The sequence below is a fragment of the Balaenoptera physalus genome, assembly GCF_965194825.1.
Source record: "Balaenoptera physalus genome assembly, chromosome: 9".
Classification (NCBI taxonomy): domain Eukaryota; kingdom Metazoa; phylum Chordata; class Mammalia; order Artiodactyla; family Balaenopteridae; genus Balaenoptera; species Balaenoptera physalus.
Window position 1 is genome coordinate 39617663 of NC_138888.1, and position 13013 is coordinate 39630675.

The 13013-nt window shown below is 34.4% G+C and overlaps 1 long non-coding RNA gene across 2 annotated transcripts in view; it reads right to left on the bottom strand.

Moving 5' to 3' along the window:
- Positions 1-13013, bottom strand: part of LOC309666947 — a 98321-nt gene that overhangs the window by 19706 nt on the left and 65602 nt on the right. Inside the window, exon 3 of one of the 2 annotated variants that reach the window (XR_014267405.1) lies at positions 6719-6887. The exons of the other annotated variant lie outside the window; for it this stretch is intronic. This is a non-coding gene — a long non-coding RNA (uncharacterized lncRNA). The remainder of the gene's footprint in view (positions 1-6718; positions 6888-13013) is intronic. 2 annotated transcript variants of the gene reach the window in all.

Sequence of the window (13013 nt, forward strand, 5' to 3'; positions counted from 1 at the left end):
AAACTGAGGCCTAATGAGATACAGTACATTGTCCAGGGTCATAAAAAATGTGTTAGAACCAGGATGTAAATTATGACTCCAAAGCCCTTACCTGTGACCATTCAGTATGTTTGATAAATTGAATTTTTTGCTTATGATTTTTAAAAAATATTTATTTATTTATTATTTTTGGCTGCGTCAGGTCTTAGTGTGGCACGCGGGATCTTTCGTTGTGGCTTGCAGGCTTCTTCTTTAGTTGTGGCGCATGGGCTCAGTAATTGCAGTGTGTGGGCTTAGTTACCCCATGGAATGTGGGATCTTAGTTCCCTGACCAGGGATTGAACCTGAGTCTCCTGCATTGGAAGACGGGTTCTTAACCACTGGACCATCAGTGAAGTCCCTTGCTTATGATTTTATTACACGATTTCTTATAATATGAAGATATTTGTCAAACTTTAGAAGATTATTTTTGCCGTGGAATTAATTACAGAAAAATAATGTTAACCATGATGAAAGACTATATTTTACTGGGTTAGGCAGAATATCTCACCTTATTTGTAGTTTAATTGCACAATTTTTATTAAAAAATTTTGTTGTTTTGTTTCAGTGTCAAAATTCAAGAGGTAAAACTAATGGCATTAAATGCAGAGAAGAGCAGGAAGTGGGGTGTTATTTGCATAGCATGTGTCCAGCTGATGACTGTTCAGCTAGAAGCAATTCAAATTACGTGTCTTTAGCTTTTAATAGGTACCTTTACTTCACTAAATGAGAGTAAGGAGCCACGTTTTACTTGCCTTACTAAATGATATGTTGCAACAAAATTATTTACAACAGGCAGCAAAATCTTCTATCTTTAGTGGAGGAAAGCACTTTGAAGTTTCAACATAGCTTCCAGAAGCAATATTTAATGAGAAGTCCAAATGACCCTTGCAGGAGAAGATACTCATGAAGTAGTCATGTTTCTCATTGGTTTCTCAAAATTTTTGTGTTAGGGCCTTAAATTACTGTTTCAACTAGCTACACTTTTTTTTTTCTACTTTTTCTTCACAGTTTATCAAGATAAGGGATAAAATAGTTCTCCTTACTGATAAAAACTTTACAGTTGGTATTTACCAATGACCCATTCTTATTTCAGAGCTAATTTTGTTTATGCCTTAAATACTCATGGTGTTGTTTGCTCACTAGAGTGCCTATTGCTTCATTCCACCAGCAGGTGATATTTAGTTGATAGTCAAAATGCTTTAGAGTTGATCAAAAATATAGGCATGCCTTAGAATAAAATCAGTTAATTGTAGACAATTAACAAAATGTTTAAATTTTTGTGTTCCTAGTTTAGCCATGAATCAGTTATGACATTAGACATGTAGATATTAAAGATAAGGGAAAATCAACATGAATTTAAATAAAATTAAGAAGTCAACTTTTAAAATTTAATAATGGTGTCAACTTTCAAAAGGGCCTGGTTAGATTGTTTCATTGGAAGTTTTACTAAAGAGAATAGAAACAAATCAGATCCATGTGAGAATTTTTTATTTACTTTCAAATATTTAATCTATCTATAATTTAATTTTGGCTACTAAGTATTGGCCAACACTTTTTCATATATTTTATTAAATTTCTCTAAATTGTCTTACTATCTTGAGAGCTTTACAACCATATTGTCATTTGTAATTTAAGTAAGTATGCGCTATTGGCTTATTAAAACTACATTTATGGACATTTTCATGATAGGATTCATTCATAATCCCTAGAAGTTAGTATGTTTTATTTTTGCTTTTTCCTTCTTGCTATAATTTACATGTATACACATATTTTTAAATAATTATATATGACTATAACAGATATGGACCTGTTTACAAACATAGATTGTAATTATTAATTTTCCATGAAACAGCTCAATTTGCATTTTGAATTTTCATTCATTTCTCTTGTTGTAGTGGGATGGGGCTAGAATTTTGGTAATTTCCATCCCTCCTGGTGTTTCCTCCAGCTCTCTGTGGTTTATGCCAGCATTCCAGGGTCTTCTCCAGGTATGCATGTGTGTGTGGCAGCAGTGATATCTTATCATTGTTCTAGCAATGACATCATGTGTTCCTAGAAGTATGGCTCTTTCAGTTCTAGAAGCTTTCTACTGCTTCATTGCCACATTTGGGGCATGGGGATCATTTGAAGGGCTATGTTTCTATCTAGATATACCACAACGCCATTTATTCCTTCGGTCTTATTTCTTCTTGGTGCTGTTAGAAAGCAGGAAACATTCTCTCTCTTCTCTTAGGATCCTCAAACTTCTATTTCTTGCCTTTCCTTCCCTTTGTTGTTTGGTGAGTGAGAATATGGGAGGGAGGCTGAGTATTTTGTCCCCCAAATCAGTATTGGGATGGAAGACTTAGTGACAGTGGTTGGCAACTGAATGTTGAGTGGTAGCTAATGATTTCTATCTTTCTCTTCTTCTAAGTCACCTGCATTTTAACTAGTTCTACTATGGTAGATCACACCTTGGATCAGCCTTCTGGTTAAATAAGAATGGACAAGTTGGAGGTGGGATGCTGTTCCTAGGCAACAAGTGATGGAAGGGAAAGATAAAGAGATGGAAGAGGAGAGGAAATTTCCAATTAATTGAATAGCAAGGGAAGATAAGAATTTGTAGAAGAAGAGTTTTAGTGTTCAGTCAAGCTGGTATGATTCAGTGATTTCCTGTCTATTCAAACATGCACACATACACACTCAATAGAAACCTATTAGAACATGAATTCTAATGTGCTGTAGACACTTTTTGAAGTGTATCTGCAAATAATAAAACCTGTTAATGGTGGCTGAGAGAGACCTCACCAAATATCTATGTGTTCCCTTTGCAGTTAGATGGAGACCATGTGTCTAATTCTGTCTAGTGGATGATGGGTAGAAATGATGGATGCAAATTAATAATTCTGACCATGACTTATCCTTTAGGACCTTCTAGCAGAATATTCTATTGCCACAGCAATCCTGAAAGCCATGAGTTGAGATGGAGAGGACCTGAATCCCCGAGTCACCACATGAAAGACAGATGCTTTTAAGTGATCCCTAGCTAATATCAGGAAGTGATAAACTAACTTTGATATGTTAAGCCACTGATTCTTGGGGGTTTATTTGCTATTGTAAGATAGGCTACCCAATTTTAACTAATACAGTTTGGAAGGTAAGGTGAGTATTCTTTTGAATTTTGATTCTGTTACATGAATCTGTATCATAAAAATATTCACTGCAAAGCCCCTTTTCTTCTTTTAAAAAGTAATATCTATTGGTTCTTTTGTTTTAAAAATTATAAATCATTTACCATAGGACAGGTTCTGGACAGAGAAACTAAAAGTCAAATTGTTGGGCGTTTCTGCCAATTGAAGAATGACTTCGGATGAAGATAAAGCAAGTTAGAAATTATAAGTTAGTGGAGAGATATGATCCCATTAGAAAAAATAAAAGGTTTATTAGTAACATTTTGGTGGCATGTCTATTTTATAAAATGAGGTTTTCTCAAGATCTGGAGGTCATTCAGATAGAGGCAATTTTTTGTCATTAAAAATTGATTTAACTGTTCTCTATTATCTCAGTGAAGCTCAGCATCTACTACAGAGAAGTCTTACTTGAAAGCCCCATATTTTATTATTATTTGGTGTTACTATTGCCCAAAACCTGAAAAATGTTAAGTTTAGGAGATCTCAATGTTTTGGGATATAGAAGGCCTTAGTAGTTTCTTTAATAAGTTTATAAGTGACAATAATTCAATTTAGAAAGTTAATATTTTTCTCGGAGTAAGAATTAGATTCTCTCTTTCCCTCCATCCTTTCCTCCCTCTTTTTTCCTTCCTTCTTCCTTCCCTCCCCCCTTCTATTTCTCTTTCTTTCTTTCCCTCCTTCCTTCCCTTCCCTCCCTCCTTCCTTCCTTCCTTCTTCTTTATACTCCTCTGATTCTAGAAGAATTTGTTCTCCATTTTCATAATCACTTGAAATGAAGGTCTTATAAAATACTTTTAAGTATTTGGAATAATTCTTGTAAACCCATTTAATTTTTTCCACCTCCTCTGAAATCCTTTCACAAAATTTAAACAACTTTAGAAGTATATTTCAGATCTCTTCCAGCCTGTCACACTGCTATTTCTTTGGCTTTTGTTTTATTCACAAAGGAATTTATTTACTTCTTTATAACTTTCTCAGGCAATTGTCTTGTGTTCTTTTATATTAGTAAATTTATATCATTTTCCCACACTTTATACATAATAAAACCTTATTACAACTTATAAAGATATTTAGAACAAACTGGAAAACTTACTCTTAAGGTTTATTCCCTAATAGCCATTGTAGCTATATTTTCACAAATTCCATAATTCAAATTTTGGGGAACCATGGTAAATGAGTGAGAATTTTAAAAAGAAGGAGGTTATTCTAAGACAGCTGTGGAAAAAGGAATAAGTCAACAGCTGATGACAAAGTACAATTTAATATCAGAATTTAATACCTCTAAACTTCCCTTATAACTTGGTCAGATGTTCTGCCTTCTATGTACTTCTAGAGTACACATCTAGTGGCAGACATATTAATGGGAAGGGGTGGTGGTTGTGATGGGAGGATGTTAGTTCTAAAGTTAACCCTCAAGGTGAAATCATATATAGTCACAATTACCTTTTTAAAAATCCCTAAATAGCCAAGAAGTCATCAAGATAATTTTTTGTTTGTTTTTCTTTGCTTTTGGCATGGCTTCCCTTTCTCTGGGACAGTGGAGAACAAGGAATTTTTATGTCCCCCTGTCATTCCATTGGCTTCCCATCGTTCCCAAGACCGTGACTAAAATCATTAACATGGTGTATAAAGCCCTGCCAATTCTGGCTCAGACTTGTTTTTCAACCTCATCTTGCCCCAAGATCCACACTGTCTTCCTTTTAATTTCTTGGATGCTCTCTCCTTTCCCCAAACAGTTCCAACAGCCTTCATCTTATTCTTTGGTAACTTCTTTAATTTTTTAGTACACAGCTTAAACATTTCTCCCTCGGAGAAATATCATGTATACCTGTTTTGTCCTATTGTAACAATCTAATCTTTCCATCATAAAACCTATCATAGCTGTGATTTAACATTTATTCATAGTGCTCTGATTAGAAATCAACTCCCCCAGTAGACTGAGAGCTCCATGATGACAGGGTCTATGTTTTGGCCTTCTGGTTCATCGATGCCCATCTTCTTGTTGTGTCCTCACATGGCAGAAGGCTCAAGGGAGTTCGCTGGGGTCTGCTTTACAAGGATATTAATCCACTTCTAGAGGGCTCTGCCCTTATGACCTAGTCACCTCCCAAAGATCTCACCTCTTAATATCATCACATTGAGAGGATTAGGTTTCATCATATGAATTTTGGGGGACACAAACATCCAGTCTATGGCAAGAACAAAATTTTGATTGTAAATCTGAAATTATCTGTATTCAAATATCTCTTTCAATGGGCCTAGATTTGAGTTCCATTAAATTTAGTACTGAACACCAAATTTGTAGCTTGCTTGTAACATATTACATGGTTTTGATGATATAGTTTTAATGAAAGAATTCTTATATTCCTAAATAGAGGTCCAAATGTCAATAGCATATTCACAATCAGGTTTTGCTGTCCTTTCCTGAAATGACTGCTGGTCTAGAAATCAAATCTCAAATTAGTGGTATTTACTCATGCCCAACTATATATATTATACTCAAAGGAAATAATATGCTTTAGAAAAAGGACTGAAATTTCTGGGTAGTCTTTAAACAAAACTACAATCTATTTTTTTGAGAAGTCTCATTCAAAGATCAAAAAACATGTAATTAGGAGATAGGCTTCAGTTTCCAGAAATAATCTTTAGTAACTGTTTGATTGAAGAATGTCTATTTGAAGAATATATAATAATTTGAAATTATAATTTGCTTAATATTGGCTCCTTTGAGCAAGAAGGCAATTATCAGCTTAGGTTCCAAACCCTATACAGCTGTTCCCTCACTTTGAGCGAGCTGACCCCACTGTTAACTTGAAAAGTTTGATGTGTTTGTGTATGTGTGTGCACATAAGATGTGTAACTCAAATTTACATTTCCAATTTAAAAAATGTCCAGATACCCATAAAATTTAGGTGAAAGAAAAGGTAAAGTATGTTTCCCAGTAGAAAAAAAAAAAATCACAACTGCTTGGCAGTAATATAATATAAAAGTACATGTGATAGTCTTAGTACCTTAGCTACTTCCAAAATTAATAAATTATTTACTATTCCTCCATGGGAGGCAGAATTTAGAGTAAGGAAGATCTGGGGTTGTAGAATTTGGCCAGCCTTGGTTAAAAATCTCAACTCTATTACTTTCTACTCATGTGACCTTGGGCAATTTAGTTAATATCATTAAGGCTCACCTTTCTTATCTGAAAATGAGGATATATTAGGACCATCCTCCTAGAAATACAGTAGAGCTTAATGGGACAATGTATACTAAAAGCTTAACTTAGTGCCTGGAACATAATGTGTTTGCAATTAAAGTTATGATCAATATTTTTATTACCCTTCAGAAAAGAGATTTCCAGTGTTTTCCTAGAGTAGTGATTAGATTTATCAATGTGAAGCCTCAGGGTTCCTCTATTTTTGCTCTATATTCCCTTTTCCCCGTCTATTTAATTAAATTATTTATAGAAGCAGTATAAGTATATAGAAGATGGATCAGGTAAGTGTCTTAGACAAAACAGAAGTTGCTTCTCTTACATGTGATAGTCTAGAGGTAGGTGGATGGTCCAAGGCAGTGGTTAGCCCTGTTCAATGAGATCATCCTGGAATCTGGTTTCCTTTCTTTTTCTTGTCCACCATCTCCTAGGGTGAAGTCTTCTCTTGCATGGCTGGAGCTGCTTCACTAGCACTTTGACCATGTTTTAGCCTTTAGAATAAGGGAAGGAGAAAATAGAGATCAAACATCTTCCCTTTAGAAGATTGGCCCAGAAGTGGAATACTTTAATTCTATCTACATCCCACTGGTCAGAATATAGACACACGGAGACATCTATTTGTAAGGAAGAATGTAAGAAGTAGTCTGTTGTGTGACCCTGTGCCAGGAGAAAATGCAGGAATTCTATTACTAAAGTGAAGGGGACAGTTAGCAGTCTCTGCCACAAATAATGTATTATAGTGCAAAAGATCTGTTGGACCAGAGGTCAACATAACTGGGAATATGACTTGGGTCAGTTCAAAGTAGTCTGGTGACCTTGAGATCACTGAGCTTCTACAAGTCTCAGCTCTCTCCAGGTCTCACTGCCTTACTTCTTTGCTATTAGTTAGGGTACTCCTTAACCCTTCATCATATGACATAATAATAACAAACTTTATTGAGCACTTGCTATGTGCTGGACACTAATCCAAATATTTCACATGTATGATTTCATTTAATATTCTCAACAATCCTGTGAAGTAGGTACTATTATTACTCTCACTTTATAGACAAGGAAACTGAAGCATGGAAAAGTTAAGTAACTTGAGCTGTTGGGATTTGATTTCAGGTTTCTTAACTCCATAGCTCAAGAGTTTATGTGAAAAGTGGCAACTAGTTGTTTTTTTTTTTAACTATCTTTTTTTAAAAAAAATTTTATTGGAGTATAGTTGATTTATGGTGTTGTGTTAGTTTCAGGTGTAGAGCAAAGTGAATCAGTTATAAAATATACACTCTTTTTTAGATTCTTTTCCCATGTAAGTCATTACGGAGTATTGAGTAGAGTTCCCTGTACTATACAGTAGGTCCTTGTTAGTTATCTATTTTATATATAGTAGTGTGTATATGTCAACCCCAATCTCCCAGTTTATCCCTCCCCACCCTTATCCCCTGGTAACCATAAGTGTGTTTTCTACATTTGTGACTCTACTTCTGTTTTGTAAATAAGTTCATCTGTACCCTTTTTCTAGATGGAGTGGCAACTAGTTTAACCAAAATGTATTAGTTTCTTATTTCTGCTGTAGCAAAGTACTATAAACTTAGTGGCTTAAAACAGCACACAGTAATTATCTTACAGTTCTGGAGGTCAGAAGTATGAAATGAGTCTCATGAGGCTAAAATCGAAATTTGGCAAGGCTGTTCCTTCTGGAGACTCTAGAGGAAATTAGGTTTCCTTGCCTTTCCCGTTTCTAGAGGCCACACGCTTTCCTTTGTTCATGGCCCCCAGCCAGCAATTGCATCACTGTAAATTTTGCTTCCATCATCGCAACTCCTTCCCTCACTCTCCTGTCTCCCTCTTTCACGTGTAAAAACCCTGTGATTATACTTAGGACACATCCAGTTAATCCAGAGTAATCTCCCCATCTCAAAATCCTTAATTTAATCACATCGGCAAAATCCCTTTTGCCATGTAAGGTAACATATTCACACAGGTTCCAGGGATTTAGATGTGGACATCTTTGGGGGAGCCATTATTCTGCCTACCACAAATGCCTTTTCAAAGGATGTCAGTAACTTATTAACAAATCCGATGGACTTCCTCAGGCTTTGCCTCATACTCTCTCAAAACTCTTCCCACCCATAACTTCCTAATTACATATTGCCTGAATTTCCACTCTCTTTGATGACTCCTCTTTTCAATTCTTTCTCTTATCTTCCTAAATGTAGTTGTTTCCCAAGGACCTACTTTCATTCTTTATTCTTCTCACTCTATACTATTTGCCTTGGTATCTTCTTATATATCTTATAACAGAATCTGTAACTAATATAATACTTATATTTGTGTTCCCAACCCTGATTTTGCTGTTGAGTTTCAAAGCAATGTTTAAAAAATGTTTGTTGGATATCTTCCCCTGACTGTTCTGACCATTCAAATTCATCATTTCAAACTGAAATTATGGTCTACCTTCCCATATCTGCTGTTCTCTTGTGTTTACTTTTTTTTGTTTATGGCCCTTCATCTTCACAGTTGTTCTGTCTCATGAATTCAGTGTCCTCTTAGACTCCTCTATCCACTTGTTTCTCAAAATGTATGGATTCTAATTGTATAATATGTTTTTCTCCTTCCCCTTATTTGATCCATTTCCACCTCTATTCTTGTAGTTCTCTTACCAGGTGTATCTCATGAGCATACCAATCTATTTTACACATTGCTACCAGATTTACTTGCCTAAAACTGAGCTTTTGTCTTATTATACCCATCCACCTCAAATATCCTTATTTACAGAATTGTCTAACTTTCCAGAACCTCCTTCATCTACTTTCAACATTATTTCTTCCTATATATATTTATATACTTTTTGTTTCTGAAAAACTTGACTCTTTGTTTCTTATTCATCATGCACTTTCCCTTCTCTGCCCCTCACTCACAATTTCCATATACTTGGAACATTTTTATCAACCATTTAAATTTATCTAAGTCCAATCCATTCTCTAAGATCCTGTCTAATGCTACTATCAGGCATCCTTCAGGTTATCTTTTGCTTTTTGAATTATCAGATACTTCTCCATCTTTTATTAAATTTAACACCTTTTACTCATTTATATAGCTATTTTTGAAAATATCACTGAGGAAAAGTTTGTGTTTGGCTCATCACCCAATATAAGTGTTTACATAGTATTCCTAAAACATGAATCTGCAAAATAAGAAAGCTGGACAAGAGCAATGATTCTCAATTTGGAGAGTAAGGGAGGAGTATAAGAATCTTTCATGGGTGTAATTGTTGCAAAAGGTATACTAAATATTATAAAATACTTGAAAAAATTAAAAACCTATTTTTAAAATAAAAATATTGATAGAGGACATATTTTTGTTATTGCCATATGTTGTAGGGAATGCCAATCTAGGCTTTGAAGCCAGCTCCTCAGGCTTGAAGCCTGGCCGGGCCAGGAAGTAGTTGGCAAGTTACTCAACCTCTCTGTTTCTCATATTCCTCACCTAGAAAGCTGAGAAATAATAATCGCTACCTCATAATGCACACAGAACAGCATCTGGCACGTGATAAGTCTCCAAAACATCTATCCAATTATTAGCTATTATTATTATCTCTCAAAAATTGTCATAGCTTTAAAAGATTGAGAAATACTTGACTACATGGTCTTTACTATAACTGTATCCCTAAAATTCTATCGTTCTGATGCTAGCATAATTCTGCCTAATCTCTATCATCATGTAGATTTATATACAGAGACAGTTAAAATGATAGCTATTTCATCTTTGTTATAAACTTATTAGGCATTATAATGCTTTTGAAACACTCATTTTGAGTCAATTCTTATTGATTTTAGCTTTTTACAGTTTGTGGCATTAAACTTATAAAGAATAGAGGCAGGTTTTAAAAAATTATTTGGGTAAATTCTTCCTACATTGCCCTTTCTTCTAGTTTGGAGTATAGACCTTTCCTGTAATACTTATAACTCTTGCTTGTGTGTGTGTGTGTGTGTGTGTGTGTGTGTGTGTGTGTGTGCGCACGCACGCTCACGCACATGTGTGTGTTTAGTGCATTAAATTCACACAAAATGTAAGTAATTATGCCATGCTTTACCCTACGCAACCTAAAGGTTGCTAATATTTGAGAAGCCTACTTCCCTCCCTCGGCTGTTTAATTTTGCACTTTGAGTGAAATATTTTCTTTTTTGTAATTTTAATGTCTGAATTATATGTCGACCACATAGACCATATTAGAATGCATACTCTGGGAAGAAGTAGAAAAGCATCTGTTTGCAATGTAAAATATACCAGTATTTGTTGGTGAGCATTGCTAGGCAAATAGTAAACCATTTGTTAAAAATTTCCATTTTAAGATGAAGGTTGCTACTGAAAGATTCTAATTCGGTACTATGTTTTCATATTCATACTGTAATAGAGAGCATTATTTTAGCCATACTGAAATTGTTAGAACTAACTCAGATATGCAGTTAGAATCATAAAAACTTTACATTTTGAGTAATTTTTATGGTATGAGGCAGTGAATATAGAAACTTGTCTGTAACATAAACGTGGATGTGTTTTTTAAACTGATAAACATTTACAGTGATGTTTGCTACTGAATCCAGATACAACACAGCCTCTGTAAATATTATCTTGTGGTTTAAAAATTCAAAATGCACTTGTAGAAATGTAAAATGATAAACTTTATAGACTATGATGACTTCTTTTTTACTTTTCTTGTCCCATTTTTTATCAGATTACAAATATGGAATTAGTCTTTAGTCTTTACTCCAATTTGGCTAGGGTAACTTGCTAAAGCCTGTAAGAATCAGGCTTACAGAAATCTCCCAATTTTTTAAACCATTAATTAACCAGCTAAAATGCTTCAACCAAATAAGCAGGTATGCTTTAATAATAGAATCCTCTCTAGTGGTGGTGTTGTTGATAGGTAAAAATAAATATGATTTTTTTCCACTTCACTGTCAAAATGTGCTGACAACTAGGAAAATGGTTTATTTTATAAATAAATGTTTTCAACATAGACATAATTGAAAAACAATATACAGGGCGTGGTAAAATTAGCTATACAGTTGATGAATATCATAACAAGTTTTCAACTCATGTGCATAGTTGAAATAATTTATCTTATTTTAATTTTTTGTTATGTTATATAATAAAAATGTACAACTGAATATATAATACTGGTTCTCAACTTTGGCCACACATTAGAATCACTTGGGGTACTTTGAAAAAAAAATTGGCCTACGAACATCAGAATCTTGGAATGAAGTGGGGCATCCACAATCTTTAAGGGCTCCCAAAGATATTCCAATGCTCAACCAGGTTTGAGAACCACTGGAATAAAATACTTTGGCTTCACCTACTATGCTGACTTATGGGAATGTAGATAACACCTCCATATATATATATATAATATACAAATTTACATACACACATAGAGATAAGATAATGAAGTACCATTCCTTACCTTTTCATATGTGACTTTTACTCTCATAACAATAGAATTTATTATGATAAGGCTAACTTAAGGAGCTAAATGTCAGTGACTGTTATTAGTGCTCTTAATGAATTTTTAAATTTAAATCTCACAATGCCCTTACAGAATAGGCATTTTCTCCACTTTAATAAGGAAGAAACTGAGGCACAGAGATGCCAAGTTACTTTTCCAATGTCATACCACTGATAAGCTGTAAAGCCAGAATTTGAAGATGAGCCTTCTCAATTCAGATTCTCAGCAGTTAATCATTTTACCACGTAGCATTTAACAGTAATTTGTATGTTACTAATTAAGTGGTTATAAGAGGAAAAAATTAATTAGATGATGATTAAGACCACTGTGAAAATATAGATAAGGTCATAAGAGATATTTTTTGCTATTTATATATTACTTGGTACAAGAAAGCTAATTTACTAAAATTATTCTAGGTTTTAAATACTTGGTTTTTTAAAATTAAATCCATCTGGGTTTAAAAGATCAAGTCCAACTAATAAGAAATCTCAGAGATCATCTGGAAGGTTTTAACGAACAGGGTGCTTTCTCATGTATTCTTTTTTTGGAATACAGGCTGATATGTTGAATCTGTTTAAAATAGGGACTCTTTGTCCGTGATTTCAGAAAACTTTTTGAATATTTAGGATAAAGTTTCATGAAGACTGTAGATGGCAGCAACTTTCTGTTATTGGGTATTTGCTGTTCATAAGCACTTTTGGCTGGAGAGCTGGCTGAAATTAGTTGTAGGACTATGATCTGTGACGGCTATGTACTAAGGTACGCAAGTGAAGGTGTATTCTCTGTTTGGCTTTCCAAAAGCAATTTTCTGTTATTGGTTTTGAAAAGCTATCCCATACTCTTTATTTGAATAAGGATTGAAGCACATTTGACTGGATCTGAAGGAAAAGCTGAAGCAAAGGAAGGTCATTCTCAACAAAAGTAATTTCAGGGAGCATTCTGTTATCATTCTTTGATATTGCATTTAGGCAGTTACATACTTTTTCTAAATACAGTGACCTGCATGATTTATGTGGAATTCCAAAAGCAATGATCCAGTAAATTTACTAACAGTTTCAGTAAATTTGCTTCACGGATCCCGCGTCTGATGATTGCTTTCTGTTCTTGGCATTTTCTACCT